Below are 18,421 nucleotides of genomic sequence, written 5' to 3'. Positions count from 1 at the left end.
TAAATATTAATTTATCTGACACATAGGAAATGAAACGCTGCATTCAGTAAGTACAATGCACACTACTTAGAGTTTGATTTGTCGGACACTTCTTGCCAGCTGTCTTTTCTGGTTTGGGCTTCTTTTGCAGTGTTGCCCCTTGTGCATATTAAATCTTTAAATTCTTTATATCCTTCCATGAAGAAGAAGAAGAACCGCCCGTTCTTTGGTCATTTTGTTACAGCCTATCAAAGAATTGCTCATCATGTTTTCTACACTCAATTTATATGGGCTTTTCAATTAGCACGGGTGCGCGCATTCATCTCGGATGATTAGATCCAGCTACACTAATCTACTACACGGCTGCGTTTGAAAAACTGATTTATCCCGGATGAGCTTCACCGGCATTAACTCATCCAAGATGAGGCATCTGATCTCGGATGATTTAAGCGACGTTCCGAAAATACCCCCCTGGTCTGAACGATCTGAACTGCTGTTTTCAAGTTGATTCTTAGTGGTAGTTCGTAGCGTTGGTTACAGATGGAGCAGTAATTTTTTCAATACCCATGAAATGAGTCTTAACCTGTAACAGTTGTTACCGTGGATGGGTATGGGAGTAGGGACTTTATTATTCAAAGGAATTTTGTCCCAAAGACCCCTTTGGTTTCAGTTTTTCTTCCTACCCTATATTGTAATTTCTCTATATGGAAAAGAAAAACACAATACTTCTTCAAACTGCTTTGAAGGTTAGAAGATTTCCAGTCCACCTAAGGACATGAGTTTGTGCTCATTGACCTCTTAAGTCCAGTTTTTGCGGTGTCAGCAACTTATATACACTTTTCAAAACAGGGAACAATTTTAACACTGCTTTAGGCAAACAGTCGAGGGGCTGGCTTACATAAAAATAGGAAGGGTCGAGGTGTGTCTTCAAAGTATATAAAGGGGTATTGAGCCATTGGTTTGACACACAAAGCTCAAGATGGGTAAACTGCTGATCTGGACTGGTGAGTACATGTTAACTTGTCTTTCTGTTTATTCTGTTTGAGTAAAACTTGCAATGGGTTCAAAATTAACCATTACTTCAGTGCGGGAGGTGGTAGAATCAAGATGTTTTTCTGCTGGCACAGACATCATAAGCACTTTTCTCCTTTACTTACTACTGGGGAAGGTTAGAGTGGCACTATTGTAACACAATGTTTTCCATTTATCTACTTCAGGTCTGGCCTTCCTGCTGAACCTGCAGCTAGGTGAGTACTAATCTGCTCTCTAACTTTCTCTTGCCGATACCAGTAAGTCCACTTGACAATGTTCGATTTCTAGAGGTCATCTCTCCTTACAGCACTTTTCGGAAATTTGATTTCCCTTAAAGTGGGATTTGATAAAATCAAAATAATCACAGTGTATATTGATGGCAACAGTAGCAAAAATTAAAAGAATATCTAGAAATATTGCATACCTGATATGCCAAAGGCAGCAACAAACCTACTGTAAATGAAAATAAAAAAGCAAAAGATGCATATATTAGTTTTAAATATGAGAATATTTGAGCTGGTGATATAAATTTAAATGATGATATGAAGTAATGCAGAGTGTTTTTTTCATCAGGGGTCACAAATCTGAGTAGAGGGCACTAACTTTAGTCTATCAAAGTTTCTAACTGGGTAACCTTAACCTTTGAAAATTGAAGAGCAAGCCTGTGCAGAAGATCGAGTTGAGGTTCCAGGCAGCTATCTGGGCCGTGTTTGAAAGACTCTTTCCATTTTTTGTAAAAGAATTTTGAAGAGAAAGTTACTGGAATGCGTCAAAATATAAGGCAAGAATGGCAAAGCAATTCATCATTAAAAGGCATTGAGACTAATTCAAGTTCAAGTTCTAAGTTCTTGTCACATGAACCGAGTACAATGAAATTCTTACTTACACATTTGACCACCATACATACACAAGACGGCGAGGATTTTGCATATTTTGTTAAGTCAAAATATGTGAACATTTTATAGTAGTTAATATGTAACCTTTGTCTTCTTTTCATTTTGTGCACGAAAATGAAGAATAAATGATGTTTAACTATGACTATAATGAATTAAGACTGAGAATGTGATCTATAAATTATATAACATTTAATTTTTTCTGCAAATTACTAAAAAATAGAAACAGAAAATGAATGCATGAAGACCTTCAAATATCTACCCATTAATATTCTGTAGATATCAAGAGGATAGTAGATGGTGAGCTGAACAGCGTATACTTAACCAAAACTAATCTTAGTTCTTAAGTCCAAAAGTATCCATTACTAATTTTACTGTTACGTAACAAGACCTCACCAAACACTTTTTTTAGGTCTCCATAACACTTCCAAAGACCCAGTAAAGTGTTTGTTCATCTCTGTAAAGTGGCCTATTAACAAAACTTCACTTTGGAGTGGTCTGAGGTGGCTTGAATGGGACACATTTCTCTTGATATTACATATAAGACCTGTGAGTCCTTCATATTAAGAAGTCATCATGTCAATACTCCATACTACACAGAGATGAATAAGTGTCATGAAGACCAAAAGAAGCCTTTTTTAAGGTCTTGTTACGTAAGTGGAAACGAGTAATAGATGCATTTTTGCAGTACCTAAACTTTAAAGTGTTACTGATTCTTAACAGCTAGAGAGGTACTCTCTGAGATACTTATTGTTCTTACTGGTGAAAAGAGAGATGCATGTGCTCTGGGGGCAGCACTTAGTTTGAAAGCTCATCTTGAGTGAGTAATGGACTCTTGAAGATAACGCCAATGCAAAAGATTTGGCTGATACTACTATTGAGGAAATAGGGAATTTACTATATAAAGTACAGAAAAAACGGACAAGAACACTAGAGTTTTGAAGATGGTACTAGTTCTTTTGGTAATTCTTACCCACATTAAAAACCTTTCAAATTGTAGTCTTTTTATATTGGAGAATCAAATCTGAAGTCCACTTTGATGCTGTTGCCGTCGTTGAACATCTAAACATTTTCACTAAACTTTGTAACTAGTCACTGGTGAACTGCAAAGTAAGACTAAGTTGAAAAGTGTTGGAGGGATACAAAATAACACATTACTGAAAGAACTCCACATTTCCATTCACAATACATAACCGTTTCTACCACAGGTTGATGAAATTCACGATAGGAACACAAGGTAGACATAGCAATGACAAGGACATTACAGATATTGTGAGGATGTTCAGAAAAGTCTCATCCACGTTCTGAATGTTCAGTCTGTTTAAACTGGTGAACTATATAGAGTCCAAAGTGTCCAAGTGTTGTTGGCTAGAAATTCTCTGTAAATGCTTCTTTTAATAGTGTTGTGATGTGAGATTTTGCATATAACTTGATAAATCTTTTGTATGTCTTTATTTGTAACTTAGGCAAAGCAATGTAATTTTAGTGTTACATTATGTGAGCACCATTCATGTTTAAACCCCCCACCCCCACCCCCACCTGGAATGGGACTCTTTGAATTTTACGACAGAGTTGGGGGGTTAGTGCCTTAAACCAGTTTAAAAGAAAAGGTTTGTTCATTACTGCAGCAAATTTATATTCCAAGGGGTGGAAACTGAACAAACCATTTAGGAATGCCAAAATAAGGGGGTTAATTCTGAAGTATACATTCTGGGTATTAATTAATTAAGTGGGATAATTAATACTATTATTAAAGAAAGGTATACTGAGCAAATTGGTGAAGCAGGTGCAGCTGGTACATTTATTTGCAAGTCATATGGGCTCCAATGTTTAGGTATAGTTTTATTGTGGAAATACGGAAGCCCTGCTGAGGTTGTCAGCTGTGGTACAAGCACAGGACCAGTGGGCCAATTCTAAACTGAGGTGTTTAGCACAGCGAGTATGCATACGGTGAGTAAACAACTCTAGGGGTGGCCTACATGGGGAATGATGAGAGTTGCATATCTGTGATGTCTCATGGTGGTGATGCCAGCCTAAACTGATAAAGGCTGATGGCAGTCAAGAGTTGCACCATGGGTAGGAAAGCACAAGAGGCAACTAAGTCAACCCCAAATGCGTGCAGAGGGGCCAGAAATGTTGGTTTGTGAACAGTTTATGCAGTGGAACTTGTGCTTTCATTTGGGCAGAAGTGGTTGTACTGGCACCTGTGGCATGTTACCTTTCAAATTTTGATGCTAATTGTACAGCTGCATATGCTTAAACAGATAGTTTGGGACAGGCGTCTAATTAGCAGTTAGATACAAAACAAGCACAGATTAAGAATTCACACAAAAGACTTAAAATTCAGTGGACTAGTTTAGTGGAAGGTGTGGACTTGTCTCATTTTGAACCTCCAGATCTGATGACATATGAAGACTGCAGAAAGCTAAAGAAATAGTTGAAGCAAGCCAGAGCAGATACAAGTCATCAGGAGCAGATCCACGTTCTTCTGATTGTCTTTGAAATAAAGAAGATATGTAATGGACAAATGGTTATGGACAACTTTTAACACTGGGAGGGCAAATACAGCCAATCAAAGCATAATTTATTCAATAGTCTCTTTAAACAATTAACACTGTTTAAAAAGACATTGTACAAAACATTCATTGGGGTGGAGGGTTGTGATGTGAGATTTTGCGTATAATTTGATAAATATTTTGTATGCTTTTATTTGTAACTTAGGCAAAACAATGTAATTTTAGTGTTACATTATGTGAGAAGCATTCATGTTCACAAGACCCACACTACCAGGAATAGGTCTGTTTGAATTTTACTACAGAGTTGTGGTGTGGGGGGGAGTGCCCTAAATAAACCAGTTTGACAAGTGTTTATCTGCTAAAGGCTTTCAATCCCTGCAAGAAAGCCAGGCGGCCTAACTGCCAAGCTGTACCTTAACATATGGTTTTGGGGGATGGCAGTTGTTAAGATGTTCTATTTCCCCCATTGGTCTGATGTATGGCTGTTTGGAATTGGCTTGTATCAAAAGCTTTTAAGTACCATGACGTCAGATTGGCTCTAGGAGTTGGACAGAGAATCTATAAATTTACTTGTTTAACCTCGCACTCTCTCTTACTAACTTCTGATGATGAAGTGCCTCTCTCTTACTGATATGAGGTAGAAGACCATCACACCATGAACTGACAGGACAACACAATGGAGAGCACAGCTTGGCTTCAGCCATATTCAACAGACATGTGGCTGAAAGCTGAGCACAAATGATGCCTTAACTAGAGACATTTTAAATAACTACAAGTCTGTGTGCTTCCTAAAATTACACATCATCATTTAATCAGGTTGTATGGTTTCCAATATTCAAATGTTATTTGCATTTTGTTATTATTTATGAATATTATCAATAATACATTGTTTAAACTGTAACTTAACTTCTGCTTGCCTTTTTACTACACCTAATTGCCTGAGGTTATAGATATAGAAGAGGAGGTGGGGATAAGTTATATACAATAATACCTTATAAACAGTGGTGAGTCAGTGAGATTAGGCATTCTGACAAAGACTACTAATTAATACAATAGGGGAAAGTAGAGCAATTACTCTACCAAGATAAAACAATAGCTACTTCCTATAGTTAGCTATAGTGACCATAAAAACCAAAATACATTTAAAAGTGTCATGGAGTTATGAAGTAATGCATAACTGGGGGACTCTACATTTCCATTCACATGACATAACCTTTTGTACCACAGGATCGTCCTACATCCTTTCATGTTACTTCACTAACTGGAGCCGGTACAGACCAGGAGCTGGGAAGTATTTACCCCAAAACATTGACCCATGCTTATGTGACATTATGATCTATGCCTTTGCTGGAATGAACAATAACCAGATAAGCACCCTAGAGTGGAATGATGCTGACCTCTACCAGCAGTTCAACGGCCTCAAAAAACAGTGAGTAAAACTGTTAAAATCTGATCAGAATTTAGGCAAATGATGAGATGTTTGATTTAATCATGATTTTTCCATAGGAATGGGAACCTGAAGACCTTGCTGTCTGTTGGTGGTTGGAACTTTGGAACAGCTAAGTATGTTGTGGCTTCTCTGATCTTCTAACTTTCAATCCAAACTCAAACGCAGTCTGATTGTTTGTTGTCCACCTTTTTATTCCCACATGTCAGGTTCTCTGCCATGGTTGCCACTTCTGAGTCCCGCCAGACCTTCATCCAGTCTGTGATCAAGTTCCTCAGGGGCTACGAATTTGATGGCTTGGACATTGACTGGGAATATCCTGGCTCCAGAGGCAGTCTCCCTCAGGACAAACAGCTCTTCACTGTCCTTTTGCAGGTATTGTTATGTTACCAGCAAAGCCATTTAAAATAATCACTTTACTCAATAAAACCAGAAATGTCAAGACTTACGTGACATATTTTCTTCAAAGATCTATGAATGTAGACAATTTATCTGTCCCTGTAGGGGCAAGTGAATTTTTATTTGAGTCTTTTTGATGCTGACACATTACTTTTAATAGGTACATTACACGTAAAACAAAAATGTTTTTAAATATCATCTTCAAACAAATTAATATTGCTCTACTTAACTACAATATTAAGCTGCAAACCAAATACACACGTATTCCCACACAAAACTAATTTCCACTACTATTCCATTGAATAGAAGATCAACACCTTCCATTCATTTAACTTCCACCCCCTTCTTTCTTTTAGGAAATGCTGGCAGCTTTTGAGACTGAGGCCAAACAGACCAACCGCCCTCGTCTCATGATCACCGCTGCCGTGGCTGCTGGAATGTCCACCATTGACTCTGGATATCAGATTGCTGAGGTTTCTCAGTGAGTACAGCACTGTGTTTATATTCAACAGTAAAATGAAAAAGTTGATGGCCCAGTGATCTGACCTTAGTCCCGTTAACTTTGCACCAGGTACCTTGATTACCTCAATGTCATGACCTACGACTTTTATGGATCCTGGGAGCTCATGACTGGTGAGAACAGCCCACTGTACAATGGACCCGCTGACCAGGGCAGCTCCTTCAATGTGGTGAGTAAAGCTGAGGAGAACTAGTCCACAAATAAATACATAAATACATAAAAACAAAATTGTTATCAAATATGTAATGCTTTAATGCATCATGTAGAAGTCAGGGAATCAACACATCAACCTTTAATTTATGAAATGTGAAGTACATGATACAATATGGCCACAAGGTGACCGCAGGTGACCATTATGGTCATCCACAGTCATTGGTAAAAGTGACACTCAAAGAAAGAATTGTTTTCAGGAGATGTTAAAAGCTAATGATCTATCATGAATATATTTATACATCCACCCATTTTCTGAGCTACCCACCCATTTAGGGTTGTGTGGAGCTGGTGCTTATTATATACATTTATGTATACTTTAAATGTGTATGGAAAACTAATAAGTTGGTGCTTATCACTTCTTGCTCAAGAGATAATAGAGAGGCATATCGGTTCATGCCTCAGAATCTTGGGTTTGAACCCCATCTCATGCCATGTCTGCATGGGTTTTTTCTCTGATACTCTTGTTTCCTCTCACATCTCAAAGACAAACATCTTAGGTAAGATGGAAATTCTAATTTGGCTTGGTGTGAATGAGTCTGCGTGTATGTGAATGGTCCTTATGATGGATGGGCACCCATCCAGGACCATTTCCTCTTTCTGTCCAGTGCTGATAGGATAAGAAGATTAGAAAATGAATAGTTAGATGGACATTTTCAATGCTGTATTTAAGGCACATGGTTAGAAATGATAAGTTTGCCTTAGCCTGTTTTTCTGTTGGATTAGTAATAAATAATATTGAAAACATGTTTGATGTATATTTGAAGATTTCATACATTTTATACATAGTTTTCACACTGTACCACAATTGAAAAAAAAATCTAAAAAGCACCCAGACTGTAAAAGGAATTCAATTGGATATCTTCCAATAAAGTAAATTTACAATTTTAATATTAAGGCAATGGTGGCACGTTGGCGCAGTGGTAGTGCTGCTGCCTCACAGTAAGAAGACCTGGGTTTGCTTCCTGGGTCCTCCCTGCATGGAGTTTGCATGTTCTCTCCATGTCTGTGGGGGTTTCCTCCGGGTGCTCCGGTTTCCTCCCACAGTCCAAAGACATGCAGGTTAGGTGCACTGGCGACCCTAAATTGTCCCTAATGTGTGCCTGGTGTGTGAGGGTGTGTGTGTGTCCTGCGGTGGGCTGACACCCTGCCCGGGGTTTGTTTCCTGCCTTGTGCCCTGTTTTGGCTGGGATTGGCTCCAGCAGACCCCCATGACCCTGTAGTTAGGATATAGCCAGTTGGATAATGGATGGATATTAAGACATGTTAATAGATAAACAAAATGGGTCATCTTTTCAAGTCAGCCTTTCCTAATGCATCTGTTCATAAAGTTACTGAACCCTCATAATATATTGATAGTCATTCAGGGGGGCCGGTGTTGGGGTCTACCCCTCCAGTATTATTTTCCATAAAGAAAGTATTCCTGAACAGAACACCAGTTCATTAGGTGGCCACATTCACCAAAACACCCACACTTGCCCATAATGGGTGACCTTAAAGAAGCCATTTATAAAACTTGTATGTGTTTTGAGATAATGTGAGGAGAATGCACTACCAGGAGAAAAGCTGAGGCATAGCCAGACTAAGAAGCAAGCTGCATAGAAGACATGAATGGACCAGAATTTGAACTCACTTTTACGAAGCATTGAGACAGCAGCATTAAGTACTGCACCACTCCAATGTCTTTTTGAACAATTTATTTTTCATTTTTTGTTATGCCTAAATACTGTAACTGCTTCATACCTGTAACATTATATCAGTTAAAGTTTTGAAATTTCATAGATGTGTCTTTTTATAAGAATGATTTTTTTTAATCTTCTTGCATACTGATCCTTCTTCTTACCAGGAATATGTCATGAACTACTGGAAGAGCAATGGTGCCCCAGCTGAGAAACTGTTGGTTGGCTTCCCCAACTATGGACAAACCTTTGTCTTGGCCAATCCCTCCAACAATGGCTTAAGAGCTCCCACTACTGGACCAGGACCTGCTGGCCCCTACACCAGTCACTCCGGCACCTGGGCCTACTATGAGGTGGGTCCCTTAGCCCTGTCATTCACTTGAATGCTGTATGATGCACTAAAAAACTTAAGCCAATGACTAAACGAAATAGATGGCATAAAGAATATCTGTTACATTTTCCAGACAGATGGGAAAAATTAAAGAATATGATTATATGAGCAATAGCTATATATTATAATAGAATATATTATATCTCCAATGTGCAAGCACTAAGTGTTCAACTGAGGTCACTAGCTGATGATGCCAACACGATCCCATTATTTGCAAAAAGCCGAGATGTGATCTTGAGGTTATCAAACTGGACTGGGTATTTTCGCTAATATTAAAATGTGCGTAATCCTAGAGTATCCAAAACGTACCCTACACTAGGCATTCCAACTTCTGGTCCTACTATGAAGTGGATCTCTTAGCTCTGACTAACAGACATGTCTGAATGATCTTCAGATGTATGATGTCAGAGTCAGTTGATTTATCTATGGTGAAATGTATTTGCTTTCAAAGAGCAATCAAATAATTGGGCTTCCATGACAGTTCATACTAAGTCAAGTCAAACCCAACCCAGAACATTCCTTGTGTGATTGTTGTTGTTGATAGGCCTATTTACAGGTAGTTCAGTATGTGTAATTCTGGAATATCACCAAGCTATAATGACACATTTCAGATTTAACAACAAATAAGGATGACGGGAGTGTTGTGTCAAACATTAGGAATCTTGATTCAGAAGAGCAACAGAAAAGCTAAGAATTGACTTTGATTCCTTTAAAGGTTTTAATATGGCAACCACGACTAGCTCTGCAAGCACTAACATTACAAAACACTTGCTGGGCTTTTAAGATGACAACACTTTTAATCTTTACAAAGAGATTCTGAGCTTTCAGTATGGTTTTTGATTTATAAAATCTGTATGGATTTCAGGATCATTATGTGGGAAACACATTAAATGGATCTACTCTTCTGACCAAGACAGGTGTGAATGTCATTGTAAACCTTGTAATCCTTATCTGCTACCACCGTGACACTTGTTTTATTGAAGAAAAGTGAAGATTAAAAAACAATTATAAACTGTAATTTAATTTATCTTGAATATACAGAAATATTAGGAATTTATATTGCAGCTATCTTTCTAATCACATGCTGATACAGCTGATGACTGATGACACCATTTCTTCTTTATTTGTAATCTGGCACACCAATGCTCACGTACAGCATGAAAAATCAATTCCTGGTCGGCCTATTCCTGTTTTCACTGGTGTGTAGCAGTGGTTTGCCTGTCTGGAGGCTCCACCCACAGCCTCTTCTGCCATTCTCTGTTGCTAGGATATGCTAATTAAGCAGTAGTCACTAATCGGTGGAGCAGAAGACGACAAAGGAGAGTTCAAAGAGTGGTGCTGTTCTAGCACTTTGTTTCTTGAGATTCGCAACATCCACTATTCTGAGCACATGTAGTGTTTCTAGCATTCCAGTTTTAAATTTTTTTTTGCAGTGGTCCCATTTTGGAAATTCTTTTAATGAATATTTTTCTGTTGATGTGTTGACATATAATGTCTGTCTGTCTATCCACATGAAGCAACTCGATTCTCAGTAGGCCAATTTTGTTGAAATTTGGCCCACTTATTCTGCAAGGAAATTTGTCTCCACGTTATACAGTAATCCCTCCTCGATCGCGAAGGTGAAAATCCGCGAAGTAGAAACCATATGTTTGTATATATTTTTATATATTTTAAGCCCTTATAAACTCTCCCACACTGTTACCATTATTAGTGCCCTCTAGACATGAAATAACACCCTTTAGTCAAAAGTTTAAACTGTGCTCCATGACAAGACAAGAGATGACAGTTCTTTATCACAATTAAAAGAATGCAAACATATCTTCTCTTCAAAGGAGCGCCGTCAGGAGCAGAGAATGTCCGAGAGAGAGCGCTCGCTAAGAAAAGCAAACAATCAAAAAATCAATACGTGCTTTTAAGTATGCCGATGCACCGCAATAAATTGGCATTTTGTAGAGGAGCGTCCGTATCCTCTAGGCAAACAGACTCTGTGCAAACAGCCTCTCTGCTCACACCCCCTCCGTCAGGTGCAGAGAATGTCAGAGAGGGTGAGAGACCGAGAAAAGCAAACAATGAAGTACCGCGCGGAAAGCATATCGTATATCATTGAGGAGTTTTATTTAATATGTAATACATGCTCTGATTGGGTAGCTTCTAAGCCATCCACCAATAGCGTCCCTTGTATGAAATCAACTGGGCAAACACACTGAGGAAGCATGTACCATAAATTAAATGACCCATTGTCCGCAGAAATCCGAGTACCAGCGAAACATCTGTGATATATATTTAGATATGCTTACATTTAAAATCCGCGATGGAGTAAAACAGCGAAAGTCGAAGCACGATATAGCGAGGGATTACTGTATTTGTTGGGCTATCTGGAGTACAGCATGCTGTACCTATTCCTGAAATTTTAAAATCTCCCATTGAAAAGCACCTGCAAACTTGTCATTCTTATTATAGACAAACATTCTGTGAATTTACTGTTTCAATTTTACTTGAGAGCGGTTACTTTACCTTGTATATTTTTTATACTTCTTTCTTTTACTTTTTCGACAGCTGCTCCTGTGTCTTTGTTTATGAACATACCTGAATGTTACGCCATATGCACATTTTCTTACTTGATTTTCCTTCCCTCCATAGTTCAGCAATAATTTTAATGAACAAAATGGTTAAGTTGGGCAGCACAGTGGCGCAGTGGGTAGCGCTGCTGCCTCGCATTTAGGAGACCCAGGTTCACTTTCCGGGTCCTCCCTGTGTGGAATATGCATGTTCTCCCCGTGTCTGCGTAGATTTCCTCCGGGTACTCCGGTTTCCACCCACAGTCCAAAGACATGAGGGTTAGGTGCATTGGCGATCCTAAATTTGTCCCTAGTGTGTGCCTGGAGTGTGGTTGTGTGAGTGCCCTGCAGTGGGCTGGCACCCTGCTCAGGATTTGTTCCCTGCCTTGAGCCCTGTGTTGGCTGGGATTGGCTCCAGCAGACCCCCGTGACCCTGTAGTTAGGATATATAGGGTTGGATAATGGATGGAAAATGGTTAAGTCCCCTCTATGTTAATTAGTTAGGAAATGCTTAAACAAATTTGAATCTTTATATGTACTCATTCTGTAATTAGTCATTCGTAAAGTTGGAATTGCATTTTACTTGTGAACCTTTTTTACGGGTTCTGCACCTGCACTCAGTGAAGAGTGCTATACAAAAATAAAACAAATTGAAATTAATGCTTCTTCTTATATTTTCCTCTTTTTTTATTTCTTCAGATCTGCACCTTCCTCAGTCAGGGAGCGACTCAGGTTTGGAATTCTGCTCAGAACGTCCCGTATGCATACAATGGCAACCTGTGGGTCGGCTATGACAACGAGAAGAGCTTTGAGATCAAGGTGGGCATTAGCACAAACTAAAGTGTACTTGTATTGAACTCGAAGGAGAGTTTCACTTCAAATGTGACCACTGGACACTGAGAGATGAAGCAAATGTAACTGATCAAACACCAGCAGGGCCCTAGTAGGATTACATCTGGCAAATTCCAGAGATTGCAGAGAATGTTTGTGCTAAAAGTCTTATCCTTTATGGCTCTGCATCATCATACGTTAGCCCTAAATTTGTACTTGTTATGTTTCTTATTTTTTTCTCTTTCTCTTTCTCCTTCAGTACAGTCAATCTACCAATTTTAAAGCCAGACACTTTTATTTACTATTATTCCGAAACAGGGTCTGATTTTTTAGCTCTCAACACACTCGCTATTCTTCTTTCTGCTTCCCTCTACAGGCCAACTGGCTCATGCAGAACAACTTTGGAGGTGCTATGGTCTGGACTCTTGATCTGGATGATTTCTCTGGCACATTCTGTAACCAGGGCAGGTACCCTCTGATCAACACCCTGAAGAGAACCTTGGGAGTAAACACCTCTGGTATGTTCATGCAGTGCTCTCCATTGTACTGTATATGTGAGGTGTGCTGCTAGTTAGCAAGTGTATCTAATGCTTACTTTTGTGTTGTTTACCCTTTTCAGGCTGCACCGCCCCTGCCAACCCTCTGCCCCCAATCATTCAGACTCCCAACCCTCCCAGCTAGTGGCGGAAGCGGTAGCGGAGGCAGCAGCAGTGGCAGTGGAGGCAGTGGTTTCTGTGCAGGTAAAGCCAATGGCTTTTACCCTGATGCCTCCAATGAGAACCGTTTCTGGAACTGCATGAATGGTGTCACCTACAGCGAGTACTGTGCTGCTGGCCTGGTCTACGATGCCAACTGCTCATGCTGCAACTGGCCTTGAGCACAAATCAGATAGCCAGTGTTCCTGAATGGTGTGCATCATGACCTGCATGTCATAAGAGCTTGATATGTTCAAATAAATGGAAAGAATACTAAGCAACCATTACTTGTCAGTGTTTTCTGTTGGGTACAAACTTAAGCTTTTCACCTGGGGTCTCATATTTCTCATACTTTAATACATCCTTCATAATTTAATATTGGTTGTCACCACTTAAGTATGGGCATATTGTACATACAGTATTTTCCCTGTTTGGAACAATCAAATGTATATTTTGAGTTTCAAGTCATATAAGGAAGTAACATTCTAAATAAAAGGAATATTCAATCAATCAACATTTATTTATATAGCACATTTTCATACAAACAGTAGCTCAAAGTGCTTTACATAATAAAGAATAGAAAAATAAAAGACACAATAAGAAAACAAAATAAATCAACATTAATTAACATCGAATAAGAGTAAGGTCCAACAGCCAGGGGGGACAGAAAAAACAAAAAAATTCCAGACGGCTGGAGAAAAAATAAAATCTGTAGGGATTCCAGACCATGAGACCGCCCAGTCCCCTCTGGGCATTCTACCTAACATAAATGAAACAGTCCTCTTTGGATTTAGGGTTCTCATGGAAGGGCTTGATGATGATGATGGTCACATAGACTTCTGCCTTTAAATCCATCCATCATTGTTGGAGCATCATGAAGCTTTGAGTAGGTGGAGGTGGCGCAGGCCACCACCACAAAGAAACCGGAAAAAGAAACAGAAAAGAGAGTAGGAGTCAGTACGGATTTTACAGCCACCATGAGTAGTTATTATAAGGAAATTGAACATACAGGGTATCAGGATTAAGTTAAATTAAATTAAATTGAAGTTATAGAAAGGCCATGTTAAAGTAATGTGTTTTCAGTCGTGTTTTAAAATGCTCTACTGTATCAGCCTGGCGAATTCCTATTGGCAGGCTATTCCAGATTTTAGGTGCATAGCAGCATAAGGCCGCCTCACCACTTCTTTTAAGCTTTGTTTTTGGAATTCTAAGGAGACACTCATTTGAGGATCTGAGGTTACGATTTGGAATATAACGTGTCAGACATTCCGATATATAAGATTGGGCGAGATTATTTAAGGCTTTATAAACCATAAGCAGAATTTTAAAGTCAATCCTGAATGACACAGGTAACCAGTGTAGTGACATCAAAACTGGAGTAATGTGTTCAGATTTTCTTTTCCTAGTTAGGATTCTAGCAGCTGCATTCTGCACTAGTTGAAACGATTTATGTTGTTTCAAAAGCACGCACATCAATCCCCGAAGGATCTCCATAGAGGCTTGCTGTCACATGTAGATAGTAAACAGAGACTCTGACGTCACGTTCCGACTTTTAGCACACTGCGCCCCCCGACTTTTTGCTGGTACTACAAGTCGAGCACGCGTCGCGTTAATTTCTGAGAAGGGTCTGGCTGCAAAGAGTCACTGTGGTGTTGAGCTCCACAGTAAGCTGAAACACGTGACCTCCACAGTAGATTACAGTGTAAATGTAACAGCATGTTTGTACTTGTAACTTTAAAATAAAAAGCTTACAGTTGCTATTAGCAGTATTGTATTACCTTGTAATCAATAAGAAAAGATAGTCATATTTTTATACATTTTACGCATTAAAAAACACTGTTAATTAGAACTATGTTTATTTCTCCAATATATTGCAATAAACACGTCACCGCCACAGTAGGCGGAAACACGTCACTTCAAATTTGAACATAGTTACGTCACACACGAAAAGTTGTTTTTGCGTTGTATCCCGTATTGCAATATATTGGAATAAAAGGTTTAAAAAATATAGGATGTACTTAAAATAGATACATTAAGAACAATCGACTTTAAACGCTGCGAACGCGTGGCAACCATGATGCGGGCACGTACTCTTTCTGAGCGTGAAGTATAAACCAGCCCTAAGGGTAACATCTAAGAAATCGGAAAAAGCGCTCCGTTATGTTTTACCGAGAGATCATCGTTTATTTTAAAGTTGATAAAAATGGGGGTACATGCAAACCATAAGAAACGAGGTCAATTTTGACATTTACACGATTAACGTGGCTAATATACTGTATCGGAAAGAGCCGTGTTTGTACTCGGCATATAAATAACTTTTTATCATGTACCATAGACAGTGAGAAACCGCTGTGCTCAACGCGGAGGTTTTTAATAACTTTTCTCGCGAGCTTTTAAAGTTCATTGTGCATTTTGGTATACAAGAGAGTCGTTAGTGGAAAATATTTCATCTAATAATATTGTAGCGACCCGTGGAGAAGTCTTTTAAGATTTCGAGCCGAACTCTGCCGTGCACCTCTCCGAAGCTGTCGGCTAGCGACTTGCCAGCGTCATGCACGCAACTGCACCCAGCTCTTTAAGAAAGAGAACACTCGTGCCCCATACACCGCACGACTCCGAGTGTCTCGGTAGTTTGCTTAGATAAAATCTTAGCAATGAAACAGCTCTGTCGTGTTGTATCTTTTGATTACAGAAGATAGTCAGAAATAAAAGCTTAACATTATTGCTCGGCCATTGCCAAGGTCACGCACAGAGACACATTTCAATAAATTGGTACTTTTTACAAAATAAATAACCCCCGGACGGCGATGTCCCAAACCCACCCAACCAATTAAATACAAACACACCATTATTTACAACACAAATGACAATACGTAAATGTCGACATACAATAAGCTTTTTATAAATTACCCATAAATTCCCCACAAACTATTTACATAAATTACCATGAGGCGTCACTCCGCCAGCGCTTGCTGCCGGGTTGTTACAATATTGTTCACAGAGCGGCCGAATGTAAAAAGGCACTGACATTTAACCGATTAACGAGTTAACAAAGAGCAGGGTCTTATGAGTTTTAAGGCACATTATATTCTTTATTTTCAAACCCCGTTGAATGGTCCGAGTTTGTACTCGTAATATAAACAACTTTTTATCAAGTACCATAGACAGCTGAGCGTTGTGCTCAACGCTGAAGTTTTTAAAAGATCATTGTGTATTTTGGTATATAAGAGAGATTCGTTATGGAGGAATATTTCGGACAAAATTAATTAAATAAATAAATGCGTAAATAAATAAAAATACTGTGAAATGTGAGCATAAATAAATAAATGTGTCATGAAATGAGAGCCTAAATAAATATGTCATGAAAAGAGAGCATAAATAAATAAATGTGTCACGAAATATGTTTTTCGTTGCTTATTTATTTATTTCACTTTGTCCGTAACATTCCTGCAAACCGTCATGAAATACGACTTTAAATAAAACTGTCACTTTCACTCGTCAAAGTTGAGAGGGTGGGCTCTAACACGCCCTCTAGTTACTGATTGGTGAATCGATAGCACAAGAATTAATTAGAAAAATACTTACTACTGCCGATGAAATGGATTCTGCCAAAGATATTACGTATTTCAGAAAGAGGATTGAAGATTTATTGGAAGAAATTACAATGTTGGCGGCCCTTTCAGACTCCGATATAGATTAAACTATTTTTGAAATTATCTAAGAACCGGTGGAACGGACTCTACTACATTCCAGTTCAGGTGATGCAGTACCCTGCTCTGGACGTCCATCCTTTGACATTCCAGCTGAGTCAATAGAACACCGTCTGTTATGCGGTTTACAAGTACGACATATTGCAGATCTATATGGTGTATCGGAGAAGACGATCACAAGGCGAATGAGCCAGTTTGATATATGGTAAACTGCAACGGCTGTATTAGTTTAGGTACTTTGACATGGAATGCCCAAAGCAGCTCCAACTAATATTTTGAACGGAGTATTTGACCCTTGTTTTACGAGTATAAAGTCAAGTGCATATTCGCAGCTACTTTTCCAAAGAACTCTACAGCTCTGATCAGTGGTAACGTTTTTCAGTTCAAGGAGACACTCATTTGAGGATCTGAGGTTACGAGTTGGAATATAAGGTGTCAGACATTCCGATATATAAGATTGGGTGAGATTATTTAAGGCTTTATAAACCATAAGCAGAATTTTAAAGTTAATCCTGAATGACACAGGTAACCACTGTAGCAACATCAAAACTGGAGAAATGTGCTCGGATTTTCTTTTCCTAATTAGGATTCTAGCAGCTGCATTCTGCACTAGCAAACGATTTATGTCTTTTTTGGGTAGTCCTGAGAGGAGTGCGTTACAGTAATCTTGTCGACTGAAAACAAACGCGTGAACTTATTTCTCAGCATCTTTCAGTGATATAAGAGGTCTAACTTTACTTATGTTTCTTAAGTGAAAAAATGCTGTCCTAGTGATTTGATTAATATGCGATTTATAATTCAGATTATAGTCAACAATTACCCCTAAGATTTTTACCTCCGTCTTGACTTTTAATCCTAATGTATCCAGTTTATTTCTAATAGCCTCATTGTATCCATCATTGCCAATCACTAAGATTTCAGTTTTCTCTTTATTTAACTTGAGAAAGTTACTATTCATCCATTCTGAGATACCAGTCAGACATTGTGCTAGTGAATCAAGACAATCGGGGTCATCAGGTGCTATTGATAAGTACAGCTGTGTGTCATCAGCATAGCTGTGGTAGCTCACGTTGTGCCCTGAGATAATCTGACCTAACGGAAGCATGTAGATTGAGAATAACAGCGGACCCAGGATAGAGCCTTGTTGAACACCATATTGGATATCATGTGTCTTTGAGTTGTAATTACCACAAGTAACAAAGAATTTTCTCCCTGTCAGGTAGGATTCAAACCAATTTAAGACCGTGCCAGAGAGGCCCACCCATTGACTAAGGTGATTTCTAAGAATATTATGATCAATGGTGTCAAATGCAGCACTCAGATCTAAGAGGATGAGAACAGATAAATGGCCTCTGTCTGCATTTACCCGCAAGTCATTTACTACTTTAACGAGTGCAGTTTCTGTGCTGTGATCTGTTCTAAAACCCGACTGAAATTTATCAAGAATAGCATGTTTATTTAGGTGGTCATTTAACTGCATAATGACTGCCTTCTCCAGAACTTTACTTAAGAAAGGCAGGTTAGAGATGGGTCTAAAATTTTCAAGAGCAGAGGGGTCAAG

The 18,421-nt window shown here is 38.9% G+C and overlaps 1 pseudogene; it reads left to right on the top strand.

Annotated features, from left to right (window-relative positions):
• Window positions 1–415: 415 nt before the first annotated feature.
• Window positions 416–13,426, top strand: LOC120526164 (annotated as a pseudogene).
• The last annotated feature ends 4,995 nt before the right edge of the window (window positions 13,427–18,421 follow it).

This window comes from Polypterus senegalus, chromosome 3, assembly GCF_016835505.1.
Source record: "Polypterus senegalus isolate Bchr_013 chromosome 3, ASM1683550v1, whole genome shotgun sequence".
NCBI classification, from domain to species: Eukaryota; Metazoa; Chordata; class Cladistia; order Polypteriformes; family Polypteridae; genus Polypterus; species Polypterus senegalus.
This window is presented reverse-complemented; position numbering and strand designations above follow the sequence as displayed.